This window comes from Protopterus annectens, chromosome 15.part0, assembly GCF_019279795.1.
Source record: "Protopterus annectens isolate FY-2018-M chromosome 15.part0, PAN1.0, whole genome shotgun sequence".
NCBI classification, from domain to species: Eukaryota; Metazoa; Chordata; order Ceratodontiformes; family Protopteridae; genus Protopterus; species Protopterus annectens.
Window position 1 is genome coordinate 581,646,595 of NC_056749.1, and position 16,755 is coordinate 581,663,349.

At 38.9% G+C, this 16,755-nt stretch overlaps 1 protein-coding gene across 1 annotated transcript in view; it reads left to right on the forward strand.

Annotated features, from left to right (window-relative positions):
- The window catches only part of LOC122789932 (serine protease 23-like), a 163,751-nt gene that overhangs the window by 90,692 nt on the left and 56,304 nt on the right, over positions 1–16,755 (forward strand). The window lies entirely within an intron of this gene.

Consider the following 16,755-nt stretch of genomic DNA (forward strand, 5'->3'; position numbering starts at 1 on the left):
ATCAAATGGGGTTTATACATAATAGACACACCCATGATAATATACAAAGAATTTTAACCACTATAGATCTTTTAAACAGAGACAAAACTGAAGCCCTAATAGTCACATTAGATATTGAAAAAGCATTTGACTCATTAAATTGGAACTACCTTTTCAAAATATTACAAATTTATGATTTCCCTTCACAATTCATTACTTTAATAAAAAATACATACAAAGACAATTTGGCATATGTAAAATTAGGCCCATTCACACCTGAAGCAATTAAAATTACTAAAGGTATTAAACAAGGTTGTCCCATGTCACCAGTGTTGTTTGCATTAGCGACTGAACTTCTTTCCTCTGCAATTCGTTCCAACCCCAAAATTTAAGGTATTGACTTTTTTAATCAATTTAACTCAAAATAATGCTATTTGCAGATGATATTCTACTCACTTTATCAAACTCAGATGAGTCATTATATGAACTAAATTCATTGGCTGAAAAATGTCATCACATCTCGGGTTTAAAAATGAATGCTTCTAAATTGAATAGTTTATTGTTAAATAATAAAAATAATTCTAATACTAACACAAATCAAATAACTGGGAAACAGGTTTCCTCTTTAAATTATTTAGGGATTGTTTTATGTGAGAATTTAGAAGTAACTCTTTCTACAAATTATAATAATATTCTGAATACTCTTAAATTTCTAATAGGGAATTGGAATAAATTGTACTTATCATTTGAAGATAGAGTGCAGCTAATTAAAATGGTTCTTCTCCCAAAGGTAAACTATATTGTACTAGCTATTCCTATAATCCCTAGTAAAAAAGTTTTAAAAGAATTAAATAGAATTTTTATAAACTTCCTTTGGTACCCCAAAAAAAACAGGATAGCTTTTTTAAATCATATTAGGCCTTGGGAAATGGGAGGCATAACTTTTCCGGATTTAGATTCTTATATTAAGGCATCCATCTTCAAAACAGTAATAAATTGGATAGATCCAAAAATTTCTTCTGCATGGAAAACATTACATACTATTATTTTTCAAGAAGAAAGTAAATTTTCAAAAAACATACATCTGAGTGAACAGAACAGTAAATTCTGGCATATTATTTGTATTAACTTGCAATATAATTACACCAAACATACTAATCTAAATTATATAAATAACATGTATTACACGTTTCAGAGCTTTGTAAACAATAATATCGACATTAAACTATGGCTTCAGTTAATAACGCCTTTTAAAATTACAAAAACATTTTTCAATAATATTCCCATAAATACTCTTAACTCATGGAGAGGAAGCAATTTCACATGCTGGTACCAATGTATAGAAAATCTAACAGTCCTGGATGTAAATCAGATAATTAACACTTTTATCAAACAATGACTGGTTAGCTCTTAATAGCTTATTACCTTTTGCACAAGATCTATGTAGAACAATAGACAATTCTTCATTTAAATCCATGCCTAAATTTATATTCTGTTTATATGAAGTAATATATTTATTTATTTATTTATTTATTTATTTATTTATTTATATATATTTGTTGACCGGGAGTGTCCGACTGGACGTAGGTCCATTTTCAGCAGAGGCCCGGGGAGAAAAGCTCCACAGTTAAAATAAACAGACAGTAGTTACATTGGATTACATAGTGATTAATTTACATAGCAATTACTTACAACATATTTACAGGTGAAGAACATAGTACATCAGAAGACAACTAGAATCTTTATCTGTGAAGTACATAACAGACATTAACAAATGTTACAAGAAGAAGTTCCTGCTGTATAATAAGTACTGGCTTATGAGCATCTGAGCTTGCTATAATCAAAGTAGTTAGTGGAGTGGAAAGAAAGGTAGTGGTTGGATGGGGAGGGTGGTATTAGAGTGGGAGTTGCAAGGGCATAGCCAGCATGTTTTTAGGTGCACTTTTAGTAAAGTTTTGAAGTGGGTGCATGATGGTACGGAGGTAATTGTGGGTGGGAGGGAGTTCCATAATTTGGCTATGGTGCTATTGGCTTTAATGATCTGCAAATGTTTTTTGTTGCTGGATCTTAGTGGTCTGGTGGTGCGATAGGGTTGGAGTAGATTCTGGAGGGATGGGACATTTAGTGGATGATTTACTAGTTTGTAGGTGAGTGAGAGTTGATACCATTGAAGGAGGTGAGGGAGTTCAAGCCAGCCCAGTTCAGCAAGTGAGAGACAGTGGTGACTATGGTAGGATGCCCCTGTGGCGAATTTGGCAATTTTGTGTAGCAGGTCTCTAGCTTGTTTAGATCGCATTGCCTTAGGTTGGTATATATTGGACAGGCATAAAGTAGGGTGGAGATAAGGTTGGAATTTGCTATTGAAATCTTTGCTGCTTTGGTGAGAAGTTGCTTATTTCTGTATAGTGCTCCTAGTTTTTTGTGGACTTTTTTTATGGTCAAGGATATGTAAATGTCAAATTTTAGTTTATTGTCTATTTCCACTCCTAGCAATTTGGTGTGTTCAGTTGGGTATATAGTGGTGTTGTCTTTTGCTGTGATGTTAAAGTGAGAGTTGTTTTGAGTATGTTTGGTGGGTTGGAAGATGAGTAGTTTAGTTTTGTTTGGGTTGAGTATTAATTGGGCATCGGATAACCAAGTTTCAACAGAGGAAAAGGCTTCCTGTGTGACTTTTTGCAGTTTGGGTAGGGACTGGGCTGAGCAGATGATGGTTGAGTCATCTGTGTATTGTATGAGTGTGCCATGTTTGGTGGCAGAGGCTAGATTATTGGTGAAAACAGAGAAGAGTAGGGGTCCAAGGATGGATCCTTGGGGAACCCCTATGGAGACAGGTAGTTGGGGAGATATGTCATTCTGCCATACAACAGATTGTTGGCGGTCAGACAGGTAACTCTGAAACCAGTTGGTGACTGATTGTGAGAAGGATAGGTTATTGAGGACAGAGATAAGTTGTTTGTGTGGGACCATGTCAAATGCTTTAGATAGGTCTAGGAAAGTAGCAGAGGAGAGATAGCCATTGATTTTATGCTGAAGGATAGTGTTAGTAAAGGAGAGTAAGGCAGTGGTGGTGCTATGGTTTGGTTGGAAACCATGCTGAGTACTGGAAAGGAGGTTGTTAGTAAGGAGGTAGTCTGAGACCTGAGAATGTATGCATCTCTCTAGTATTTTGGAGAGTGAAGAGAGAATAGCTATGGGGCGGTAATTGGTTAGTTCTGTGGAGGGTCCGCCTTTGTGGAGAGGAATTATATGTGATACTTTCCACAGTGTGGGAACATAACTTTCTGACAGAGATCGGTTAATCAAGATGGATACTGGGTAGGCCAAAGCATCAGCTGCGATTTGTAGGTATTCACTTGGGAGGTTGTCTGCTGCTAATCTGGTGGGCTTAAGTTTAGTTAAGAGTTTTTTTATGTTGGAGGTAGGTACAGGAGAAAAAGAGAAGGCAGTGGGGAGATTACTAGCTGAAGGTGTGGGTTGGAGGGGAGGGGGGTTGTGTTGTTTAGCTAGTGATAGTATGGTTTGTGTGAAGTGTGTGTTGACTGAGGTAGCAAAATTTTCTGAGGAGTGAGGGATGTTAGGAGGAGAGGTACTGACTTTACCTGGGTGGAGGATGGAGTTTATGGAGGACCAGAATTGTTTGGGGCTGTGTTGAGAGGAGTCTAGGGCAGACTGGTAGTATTGGAATTTGTCCTGTTTTATTAGCTTTTTGACTCTATTGCGTAGTTCTAGGAATTTCTGTCTAGTTGAGGGGGTTTTGGTTTTGCACCAGTGCTCCCAGGCTTTATCCCTGTTTTTCATTTCTGATTAGTGGTTTTCTGTAGCCATGGGGAGGGTTGTGCTTTGATTCTGGAAAGTCTTATGGGGGCATGGTAATTAAGGATGCTCAGGAAGGTAGTATTAAAAAATTCAACTGCGTCATCAAGACTGAGGTACTTTAGAGGATGCCAGTTACATTCTTTGAGGGATGAGACGAATGTGAGTGGGTTAAAGTTTAGTTTTTTACATATTTGATGGTAGATGACAGGTTTAGCTTGGTATAGGTATTTTTTGAGTAGGAATGTTGGGGGGTGATCACTGAGGCTATCTGATAAAACAGCCTGTTATATATGACTGGGGGTTCTTACTGACTAGTATCCAGTCCAGGGTAGTGTGCTTGCTGGAGTTTTTATTTATCCTGTTTGGCGACTGGACTAGTTGGGTGAAGCCATGAAGGTTTACATGATGGGTTGGATGGTTGCCAGAACAGGATTGCCAATCAATATTGAAATCACCTAAAATTATAGTTTTTTGGGGGAGATGGTGGGTAGACCAGCTGAGGAGGTTTTCTAGTGGAGGGATGTTTTGGCCAGGTGGGAAGTAGCATTCAATTATGTTTATGGTTTTGTTTTGGTTTATTTTGAGGTTGGTATATATTATTTCTTCATTGCCTATTTGTGGAGCTGATGATTTTAGGATCTGGATGTTTAGATGCTGTTTAAATATGATAGCTACACCACTTCCTTTCTTGTTTAGCCGGTCTACGCTTAGTATGTCATAACCTGTAGGGAGTATTTGCTCACTGGTAATGTGAGGTTTTAGCCAGGTTTCTGTCAGGATGACTACATCTGGGGAGTACAAGTCTATGGTGGCATGGAGTTCATGGACTTTGTTGGATATACTTCTAATATTTAGGCTTATTAGAAGGAAGTCACTTGGCTTTCTATTGGCTGTAATATAGGAGAAGTTGTGGTTTCTGGTCTGATTATGAGGATTGGGGTTGGAGATGGTAGGGCCAGGGTTGGGGTTTTTGAATGTGTTTGTTTATAAGGGAAACTTTATGATTGTGCTCTTTGGGTAATAGGTATGGTGGGAGGGTTACTGTGTTAAGTTGTAGGGATGCTTTATGTTTGAGTAATATAGTTGGTTGAATATGTGGAGGATGCACAGGGATGTTTCTTGAGTTGGTGGGGGGGAGCTGAGTGAGGGTGAGACATGAGTGGTGGTGTGAGTAGTAGTACAGTGGTAGTGGTTGAATGGGGGAATGATGGAGCTTTGGTAGGATGTAAGATATGCAAGGAGAGTGCATGCAGTGAGCATAGGTAAGGTATGCTTGTACGTGTTAGTTGAGGAGGTGTGATAGTAGTGGGAAGATGGAGGAGGTAGTGTTGGGTTAGTGCTGTGGTTGGCTACTGGAAAGATGGGAGGAGTTTGTGAGTATAATAAAGGTGGGACCACTGGGAGCAGGAGGAAATAGGGGGCAGGGTGGGGAGCGAAGCGGGTAGAGACCCTGTTAGTTGCTTTTATGAGGGGGCTGGAAACAATCAGGTAACAGAGTTAACTGATAAATGAACATATGATAGTGACAAGGGTGGTTGTAGTTGTAAAAATGGTGCCTGCCACAGGTAATATTTATTAACTTTGGGATTGTCTTAAGGTAATAAACAGGGAAGGGGGAGGGGAGAACAAGGGTGTGAGCAGCAGTTCTTTGTACTGCTGCTAATGAGCCAAAGCAAAGACAAGTTTGTGTTTAAGAAACAATCACAATTGGCCAAGGACTGCTCTGAAACTGTAAGTCATTTCTTAACCATTACTCAGGTGGAAAAACAGGATAACCTTGTATCAGTGGCTACTGTGGTCTCAGTGTAAATTAACAAACACACAATATTGATCAGTTATGGATACTATTTGCTAATAGACGGGAATAAGAGAGAAAGTGGAAGATGAGTAGTGTGTGTGTGTGTGGGGGGGGGGGCTGCTTACAAGCCAAAGCAGAGTGCTCTCCAGGGAAAAATGAATATTGGCTCAAACAGGTAGACACATACTCAAAGTTAACTTTAGCTGTTTGCAGACGGTTCAGACCCGGACTGCACTTTTCTTATAAGAATGATAAAGGTGGTACCGCAGTTGAATACTTAAGAGTGGTGTTAGGTCTAGAAAAAGAGTACAGAGAGGAGTAAGCACTTTGAGATGGTAAAGATATATTAAAAAGATTACAAAAAACAAACTGAGCAAATAGCTACTGTATATGCAGGTAAATGTCTTGAACCAACAACTAGTATATGCACATACTGAGCCAATTGGAAAAACATCTGTTAGAAAAACCTCAAGACAGTTATGCAGTCACAGATAAAAATATAGTGAGCAGCAATCTGTCGAGGTTGTCTAATATGTTTCTATCCACCAGTAACAGCACAATTATATAGAAATAATTTAGACACCAGTATGAGCTGTCTACACACAACACAATTACACGAATAACATTAGTGAACAAGGTGCAGTTATGCAAACAGACCATACTAGTATACTAAAAAAAACTTGGTGCAGATAAAATGCTAGCATGGCATAGCAGCTTCCAATAATAAAGCATAAATCATATTAGATGTCTAACACAATTCAACATAAACATATACAGTTGTAAAATGTCTAACACAATTCAACATAAATAGGCATTTACAGTTGCTTTCTTTATATATAAAGACTTTAATTGGAAAATTTAATTTCAAAGTTATATAAAATCATCATTAATTATAAAATAAAATCTAACCAGAAATTCCGGAATTTTATCATTAAAGATTATCCATTATTATTACTAAATGAGACCAAAGTAGATATATTACATTCCATTAAATTAACTTCAAATATACAAAGCTGGAAAATCTTTGCATGGAAGTGTCTACATAGAGCCTTTTATACTCCTAATAAAATGGCTAAATTTAACAATTCTAATGATATACTATGCTGGAGATGTTCTCTAAAATGTATTGGTCCCATATTATGTACAAGTGTTCACACTTAAAGGAATTTTGGAGGATATTGATGAATTCTTGCAAGCCATTTTTACTGATTTTTTTTTTGTCAAAGTAATTAATTCTCCTGAATATAAATGAAACCTCCATTACGAAAAGGAAAGATCTTTATCTTCTTTGGACTTTAATAGCAGTTTCAAAACAATGTATCACAAGGAAATGGAACTCCCTGGTCATCCCTTCATTTGAAGATTTTCTAACTCTTTTGAAAGAAGTAGCACTGTTTGGAAATTAAAGTTAAGGAAATGAGAATCTTTCCTAGGAAATGGATCAACAATCCTTGGGAGAAAGTTCTCTCTTTAATTGAGACTTTTAAAATGGTTGCAACTTTACCTTCATAAAAAGAGAGAAAGCAAGAAGTAAACTCTTAATTGTTTGTTTTAATTATTGTTAAAAAGTATATTTGTCTGTGTAATTTTGATGGCAATCCTTTATCTTCATTTGATTTGAGGCCAGTGTATATTTGTAAATAGTTCATTTAAAATATCTTGTTTGATTTGTAAAAGTTAATTGTTATTTTAAAAAAAAAATTTTTTTAAATAAAATCATTTGGAAAAAAAAAAGAAAAGAGATCAAAGCTGTTACAAGGTACGTCCTGATTTGTGGTACAAGGCATACATGTCTGGGACCTCTACAATAAAAAGAGGACACAACTGCGCAATATGCTGCAAAGAAAAGCCTTGCAGTAACTAAACAGATAACAGAAAATCCTGTACAAAGGATGTAGAGCCTCAGTATGTGCTCCCTGGATGACAAGAGAGGAACAAAATCGTAACAAAAACTATAATTATCTCAAGAACATCAGCAAGGTAGATGCAAAGCTGCTGAAAGCAGAGAACAGTTTTAAGCAAGTTGGATGGCATGCCAGATACTTCACAATGATGTGAGAGTGGTTGAACATGATACCAGACAACAAAGTTTCATAAAATCCATTGCATTACAAGAAGCTGGTCAGTTTTTCTGAATGGCGTAGTGCAGTCCAGATAGTATCTGAGTTGTCTGTGCACGTCTAGTGAGTGTAGAATTCTTTCCCCCTTTTAATAGAGGAGAAGGAGAGGCCACTATCGAGCAACTCTACTAAGTAATCCAGGATGAGAGGGATGGAAGGTTGGGAGGTACTGCCCCCTTTTGATTGTTTCCAGGAGCAGAATCTTTTCCATTTTCCTGCATAAGATTTTCTTATACTGGGCCTTCTGGCCTCTGTGATGATGTCCAGGAACTGTTTGCTTAACAGTGACTTCTTGGTAGTTTTTAGTGTATAAGCCATGCTGAAAGTTTGAGAGTCTGTAGGTTTGGGTGTAGTACCTTCCCCCTCTCCTGGGTCAAGAGGTCTGACCGTAGGCGAAGCAGCTTCAGGGGCTGTAAGATCAGACTGCATAGTAAGGGGTACCAATGCTGTCTAGGCCAATCTGGAGTGTTGAGGATGGCCTATGGTGTCACCTCTCTTATTTTGATCAGAACCTTGAGAATAAGGGGCAGAGGAGGGTATGTATACACAAAGAGGGAGCTCCAGGGGAAGGTTAAAGCATCCATCTTCCATGCTAGGAGGTGATACTCCCTGGTACAAAACTTGCGCAGCTGGTGGTTGAGGTGCGAAGCAAAGAGGTCCAACTCTGGGGTCCCCCACTCCTGGGTGATTTGCAGAAAGATTTCTCTGTGGAGCTGCCATTCATGGGGGGTCCAGTAAGTTTCTGCTTAGGTGGTCTTCCAGTGGGTTGTTGATCCCTGCTAAGTATTGGGCAATTAGGTGTAGCCCCATGGAGGTGGCTGTAAGCCACAGACTCATAACTAATCTGCACAGGGGGTAAGATTGGGTGCCCCCCCTGCTTGTTGATATACCACATTACTGTGGTGTTGTCTGTCTTTATAAGGAGCATCCCTGACCTGACATGGGGTGGATGGAAGTCAGAGCATTTTGCACTGCCATCATTTCTTTCTGGTTGATGTGCAAGTAATGTTTCTGAGCATTCCAGAGGCCTTGGGTACACCTACCTGCTAGGTGAGTGCCCCAGGCTATGTCTGAGGCATCGGTGGTGATTATCTGGCAGAAGGGTGGAGGATGAAGGGAAGACTCTTGTTCATGGCACAGGCGTATGCCCACCAGAGAAATGCATCCCTTATGCAAGGGATCAGTGGGAAAGTGGTTTCTAGGGACTGACAGTGCTGACACCAAAGGTTCTTTAAGTACCACTGAAGCCTTCTCATGTGAAGCCTGGTGAGAGGGATGAGAAGGGTGCAAGATGCCATGTATCCCAGGGGCTTACAGGAACTTCCTTAGAGGTGAATTCTGGAAGCCAGCTGGGTGAAGTAGAGAGGCAGTCAGCTCTGCTTTTCTGGGGATAGGAAAGCCATTAGGGTTGCGGTGTCTAGCACAGCTCCCAGGAAAACAATTTTCCTGGTGGGGTTTTGCTTTGATTTTTTCTCGTTGATGGTGAAACCTAGGAAAGCTAGGATTTTTTTGGCAAAGAGAAGATCCTGGAGCAGATTTTCTTTGCTGTTCGCCTGAATGAGGCAGTCATCCAGGTAAGGGTAAATCTGTATATTTCTCTGTCTGCACAATGCTATAGCTGGGCCAAGCATTTGGTGAATATTCTGGGAGCAGTAGATAAGCCAAAGGGCAGTGCAGAGAACTGAAAGTGCTGATTGGCTGCTCTGAAGTGCAGGAATTTTCTGCACGATTCCCTGATAGGGTTGTGGAGGTAGGCATCTTTTAGGTCTAGTGTCACCAGCCAGGCATTTTGTGTGAGCATAGGCAAGAGCTGCTGCAAGGTTAACATTTTGAATCTGGGGACCACCAAGGAGGTATTCAGGGAGAGGTTGTTGCTTCAGCCATGCATGTCTTCTAATAACAGATCCTGTCACTGCTGCCCTGCTAGAGGCTTCTAGGGCATCATATCCACATTGTAATGAGTACTTGGCCATCTGATAAGCAGAGTGTAGTAATTCTGCCAGCTCTTTGGAGTTGGTATCTTCAGGAGAGGTAGCAATCTTCTGTTTTAATTGTTCCAAAGTGTGTTGTTGATATTTTAACATATGGAACTGACAATTGAGTGTTCTGATAGCTAAGGTTGCAGGGGTGTATACTTTCTCACCCCATCTGTCCAGAGCTCTGGAGTCTTTGTCAGAAGGAAGAGGATTCTTGGCAGAACTAGTCTTAGCTCCTTTGCGTCCCTGTGTAATGACTTCAGGGTCTGCAGCAGAGTTCCTGTACAGGCATTTGTGAGAATCCAGTACACTGTAGTACCTGTCAGGTTTAGCTGGAGCAGGAGGCAGGGTATTAGGGGCTAAACTGGATTCAAGGAAAACATCATTCACCACTTCTAGAATAGGTGGGATGGGCAAGGGGTCTGTGCTGTTGCAGGTCCAGAAACTCTCTAAGTCGTTTCTTTGACTGTGGGTAGTCCTGAGATTCCCATTGAAAATGTTTCCTGAGGAAGTGAAGCATTTCCCCGAAGGAGAGGTCCTCCGTAGGGGAGGCAGAGGGGATGGATTCTTCTGCATCTGAATCCTCATAAACAGTTAAGGGCTGTTGTTCCTCTTCAAAGGCAGAATAATCAGATTCCTCAGACTCTTGGTCTGTCAATTTCTGGAGAAGGAAGCCTTTTCCTTTTTGGAGTGGGGGCTTGAGTACCTTGGATAAAGGAGATGAGATCCTCCACCATTTTAAGCATTTGAGCTTGGGGTGGGGGAGCAGTAGCAAGATGGTGGCTAGAAGCAGATTTCCTAGGAGTGGCCTGGCTTTGAGGCCTGAGAGAATCCGTTGGTCTCTGAGAAACAGTAGTCGGAAGAGACGTCGTTTTTTGTCTAGAATCGGTAGAGCGAATGGCCTCCTCGGAAGCCGGTGCCTGTGTCGTGGCTCCTGACCAAACTGAGGCAGAGACAGCCAAAGGCTCGGAAGAGTAAGTGGATTTCTGAGGCATACCAGACTCCAAAAGGGTTTCAGCAGAGGCCTGCGTAGAAAGCAAGCTGGGCATCAGGGGCTGCAAAAGCATCTCACTGAATTCCAGAGAACTGATGACTTGCTTAGCGGTAGTGTCGTCGGAAGGCATAGCCTTCTGTGGCCTGTCTCTATCTTTATAGTTTTTTGGAATGTTGGCGGATTGTTGGCTGATGGACACCATATCGGAATTCGAAGATGGAATACGAAAGTAACTGTCTACAAAAAGAGCTCTACAGTGAATGGTTCTCACATTAAAGAAGGCACAGAACCAGCAACGAGGAAGTCATGGTCTAGGCCTAAACAAGTGATGCAGAAAGAATGAAAGTCTCGGTGTGGGATCTGCTTTCCACAGGTGAGACAATTGTTAACTTTTTTGGACATCCGTTAGAGCAAGAAAAAAAGGTCCCCAATGGGGTATTTAGTTTTAGATGTTTTCTGCTGAAGTTCGACTTCTTGTAGGAACAGACCAGCACTCATGCAAACTGCTTCTGCTACGGGCTCCACGGCAAGAAAGACTGATGTAATGACGTCGGCTGCCTTGCTTTATAGTACTGACGACCTGATGTCAGACTACTGGCGACAGCAGCCAGTGCACAAAAACATTGACTCTGGTATTCGGACCGGCAGAGGGCTACCACAGCAGAGATAACCTACAGGTGATGACTGCAACAGTGAAACACAAAGAACATCTGCATCTTAACCTTGTGTAAAAAACGCATGGACAGGCAGTACGGAGGGGCACGTCCTAAAACCCAGAGGGATGTAAGAAATAGAGCTCCGAATGCATCGGACAAAACAGGTACTATTTTTTACAATCATGAGCGTAACTGTAGGAGCCCCAATAGAATGAAATCTCGTGAATTCAAAGACTCTGTGCACAATACCAGCGTCAGGCATCTAATGGACAATATAAGTGAATGTGATAATGTTTTTGAACATTTTGTAAGTGACAACCGAGATTATTTTGCCTGTAACAATAACCAATTGAAGGATCAAGATTATACTAACGGAAGTAGCCATTTTTCTTTAAAGGAGTATATATTAGATTACGGCAAAAAATTAACTAATTACAAAAACATCAAAGTGGATAGTAGTTATTTATCCAATTGTTTGAAAATGAATATAGTACCAAAAGGCCTTCGGTTTTTTAAACTACCCTTAGGAATAAGTTATTCTACAGGGGTTAAGAATGAATTCAATGGTCTTTTTGACAGATGTGGTTTTGAATTTATGAAATTACTTATCAAACATCAAGATGAAAAACTGAGTTTATTATCTGAAGAGTTAGAGCGTATGAACCAACTTATCATTCATCACCTAGATTATACAAGTTTTAAGGACTTGTATTTGAAACAATTCAATTTAGTTGATAAAAATGTTCACAATACAGTCAGCAGAAAAAATAGGAAAATGCAGCGAGACACTGAGGCATACAATAATAATATGGCTTACATCTGGCCTAGTAATAGAGGGATAGAGGGCCTAAAGCAACAGCATATCAGAAGGAAGGATTCCAAACACCTAGATAGGGAAGAAAATTTTCAGGGGGGAAGATACTTCCCAGCATGGAAGGTTCAAAAGCAGTGGCACAAAACATAAAACAGGATGATTTCATCCCTTCTGATAGATCTTCCTTAACTACGGAACAGCCACTGACCATGACAAACAAGTTTAATTGCCCCGATATTGACCCAAATGAATTGAGTTTGAATTTGTCCAATGAACAAGGAAATACTACATTGCCTAGGATCATTACAAGTGAAGGCTTCAAGGTTTACAACTATTCCAATATGGATATTGACCACACTTGTGCTAAACTTTTGGGGAAAGGTATGAAATACATCCCCATGAAAAAATGGGGTATCATAGACACCATTAAAGAGGTAAAGAAATATTGTAGGAAGTTAAATTTGGCGTTAACTTTTGATAAGACAAAGGATGGAGCAACAGGGACTACAGGTGTAATAGGTACACACCTAAAGAAAAAAAGTACCTTCATACCACCACCCAATCCACATGTCCAAAATTTTGAACAGTTAGTGTGTAACGACATCTACTGGTCATATAACAGAATACGAAGTCAAAGAGAACAACCCAATGATAACCTCACACACATGGAAAGGAAAACTCTACTGGAGATCATAAAGAACAGGGACATCAGGGTTATGAAACCCGACAAGGGAGGGGGTGCTGTGATTTTCACTACTGACCTTTACAATCAGGAAATCCACAACATCTTGCACACTTCAGGAAATTATGAGAACATCTCACTAAATCAGGTCAACATCGGTCACAAGCGGATCGATCTTATTATTGAGGAATACCTCATTGACAACAGGATAACTAACGACACATATTCCTATTTGAAAGTAGACCATCCAGTTTTAGCCAAGATGTTTGGGATTCCCAAGTTACACAAATCTATTGAAAAGCCTCCCTTTAGACCAATTGTATCAGGTTCTAGGTCTAAAACATATAACATCGGGAAATTGATAGATGGATGGTGTAAGAGTGTATACAACAACATCCCGCACATCATAAAAGATTCCTGGAAATTTTTAGGCACACTTACCAAAGATTACTGGAATTCTGAATTGATCTTTTTAACAGTGGATGTCATAGATCTCTTTTCCAGTATCCCTAGAACAGAAGGGTTAGAATATTTCGAAAGAAGTCTCACTCGATATTCAGAATTCTCATGGGAAAAAGTCAGCTTAATATGTGACATGATGTCACTTGTATTGGATTACAACTTCATCTCTTTCCAAGGAGAATATTTCAAGCAGAACAAGGGAGTAGCTATGGGAGCGGCTTGTGCTCCCATATTTGCGAACTTGGTCATGGCCGAGTGGGAACAAGAACATGTATTCAAGAGCACGTTTTTTCCTGATATAGGACTTTACGTGAGATACCTGGATGACATCTTTATATTGTGGAAATCATCTGAGGACAGATTATTGGAATTCATGACATATTTAAATGGCACGGTAGAGTTTTTAAAGTTCACTCACCAATATAATCACAAAGGAATTTCATTTTTGGATGTTTGGTTAAGCCACGATAGTGATGGGTTCACTTCAAGTATATACAGGAAGCCCACCTTTTCTAATGATTATGTGCATTACAGTAGCAATCACCCCCCCCACGTTTTCAAAAACGTGATTAAAGGACAAACCATCCGGGCAGCAAGAATGTCATCGAATCTAGTGATCTTGGAGAAAGAATTAAACATTATCAAGGGAATGTTCTTGAGCAGAGACTATCCAGGTAGTCTGGTTAATGAGACTATTAGATATGTACAAGATAGATGGGGTAACATCTACAAACCACTACTGGGTCAATTCCCTACTGACCAGCGGGTTGGGGGTGAATACTTGGATTCTTTTGGAAGGACATGCATACTTATGTATACACCAAATTCCTATATCATCAAGGAGATTTTAGAAAGATTCTGGAACACTTTGATGGTTATGGGTATGGAAGAGATTTTGGGGACGAAACCCCGAATAGTTTATAAGACAGCACCCAACATGAAGAAGCTTTTAGAAAGAGGGGCATCTTATAAATTAGTAGATGAAAATCGTAAAGGGACAGTGAGATGTGGCAATTGTAAACAATGTCAGTACATCAATTTGAACAACATCATCAAATTGAACGACACAAGCCACACCACTATCATAAGTAGGAAAGGGAATTGTAGATCGAAACAGGTAGTCTATCTTGCATTATGCACGTTATGTAACGCGCACTACATAGGCAAAACAGAGAGGCAGTTAAACAGACGGATCTACGAGCACATGTATAAAATAGGTAAACAGGATTCTAAAAACGCCTTATATAGACACATTTTGGAGAAAGGTAACGATCACAAGTTCTTATTCTCTATCATTGATCAAGTAGAGACAGCCCCTTTTGGAGGGGACTGGAAAATGAAATTGTCTCTCTGTGAGAGCAAATGGCAGATTTTTACAGATGCTACGAGACCACCTGGGCTCAATGAGCATATTAGCATCAAACCTTTTTTAGCTTTGGAATAAATTTCGTGAGCTTTTAGTTCATATGATACTATCATTGTTTGCTTCATTTTGTAGTTTTGTTGACTTTTTATGTACATATGAATAAACAGAGTGGTTACATTGCTACTCAGGCAATTTCTATATATATTTTTTAACATTTTTTAACATTTATTATTATTATATATATTTTTTATATGGAATTCCAACAAGAAATCAACTATTATTACAAAATATTTATAAAATATTTATAGTATTATTAGGATTGGCATTCCACTAGGAAGTTTTTTAACGATTAATATCAATTTATTGCAGAATCTGCTTAACTGTTGTAGTATAATTTTTTGTTTTTGTTTATATATGCATTCAGAGCTTACATGCTGTTTGTGTAGTTGTGACTTTAACAAAATTGGCGGTTTTTATAATTAATTATTCAATTATTACACTGCTATTAGCATATAAATGTTGCATGGGATTTTATTGACTTTGTTCTGAAGAAGACTGGGTAACAGTCGAAAGCGCTTAACCTGTAACAGTTATTGATAGATCTTTGTTTATTAAAACATCATTCTTTTACTGTCTTGTCGTACGAGCAGTTTCCTTTCCACCATCCATTGTTCCTGAGATGACTGCAACAGTGAAACACAAAGAACATCTGCATCTTAACCTTGACACTTCAGAGTGATCATTAATAACTCAAAGCACTACCTGTGCCCTCCCAGTAATTAACTAACCATCCACAAATGTAACAATGCATTTTGCAGTGTCAGCAGCAGTACATAGTCCAACTTAGGATCAATAAAATTCATTAATTGCCCACTGAGTATGGGAGTCAAAAAGCCATAATATGTACACAGCCCTAACCACGGGGCCTGATGAATTTCCTTTTATAAGTATTCTTAAATTGCAGTGAGACCACATGGAAATAAGGAATCATAGTATTTCTACTAGTGATTTCTATCACTGTATGAGCCTAAACTACATAATGACCAAACCTATGTCTTTAGATGGATGGTGGGGTGGTAATTGACAGTTAAATTTTTTTGTGTGTAGGGAAGCATACAGTGTTCTGTACTCATGCTGGTTTATTTTAAAGCTCCTCAAACTTCTTGCCATTAGCTACTAAGATGCATTTCACAGCAGACGCACCGCAATCCTGTTTATTTATAGTGCTGCCTACAGATTCTTTAGATCTCCTTTCTAACAAAATTGAAGACATGCTTTCCCCCTGCTTGACAAACAGCAGAAAAGCAAGCTACTAAATGGATGAGTTTTTAGTGTATTGCTGCCCCCTAGGGGTGAAATACTAGTTCACTGATCCATATAGTGCCCACTGTTTCACATTATGAGATGTTTGCCTCTTAGCCTTCTTAATTTTTTGACTCGTCTGTATCAAAGCACAGATTCACTAAGAAGAGTGCATGAAGTGGTACATTTCACCCAGAAATGTGCTATGCTGTGTAATCTTCAAGTACAATTAGAACTGCATGAGATTTTACTTCTCACTATAACCAATACTTTGACACTCAAGCTGTATCCTCCATTCCAATATTTTTTTCCATTTAAAAAATAAACACACTTTTGCTGTAAAACAAAAAGGGGTATCATTACTGCAAGTTGAATGTTCATAATTTAACCTAAGGATGAAGCTGTAAAACTAGGGGCTGCTACAATATTTTAACATTCACAGCACCATTTAAGGCAACATTTAATTGTTAGAATACACATAAATAATGTATTCAAGTTAAAGCTTTTAATGTCACAGAGCACAGCTTGCTCTAGCACGCATCTAAACATTTTGTGACAGTGAAAACTATGTTACATTTTCAACAACAGAAGCACCGCAGAATTATAACATTAAAACTAAAATGGATTTTATTTATGTAGATGGTCTCAAACTCTATGTTTTTTAGGATTATAATTTCTCTACATGTACATCTGTGGTGTATTGTGTTTCACTGCACTTATTTTTTGCAGTCATAAATGCTGCTGATAAATTATATGACTTCTGTCACTCTTGTAATTACTGTATAATTAA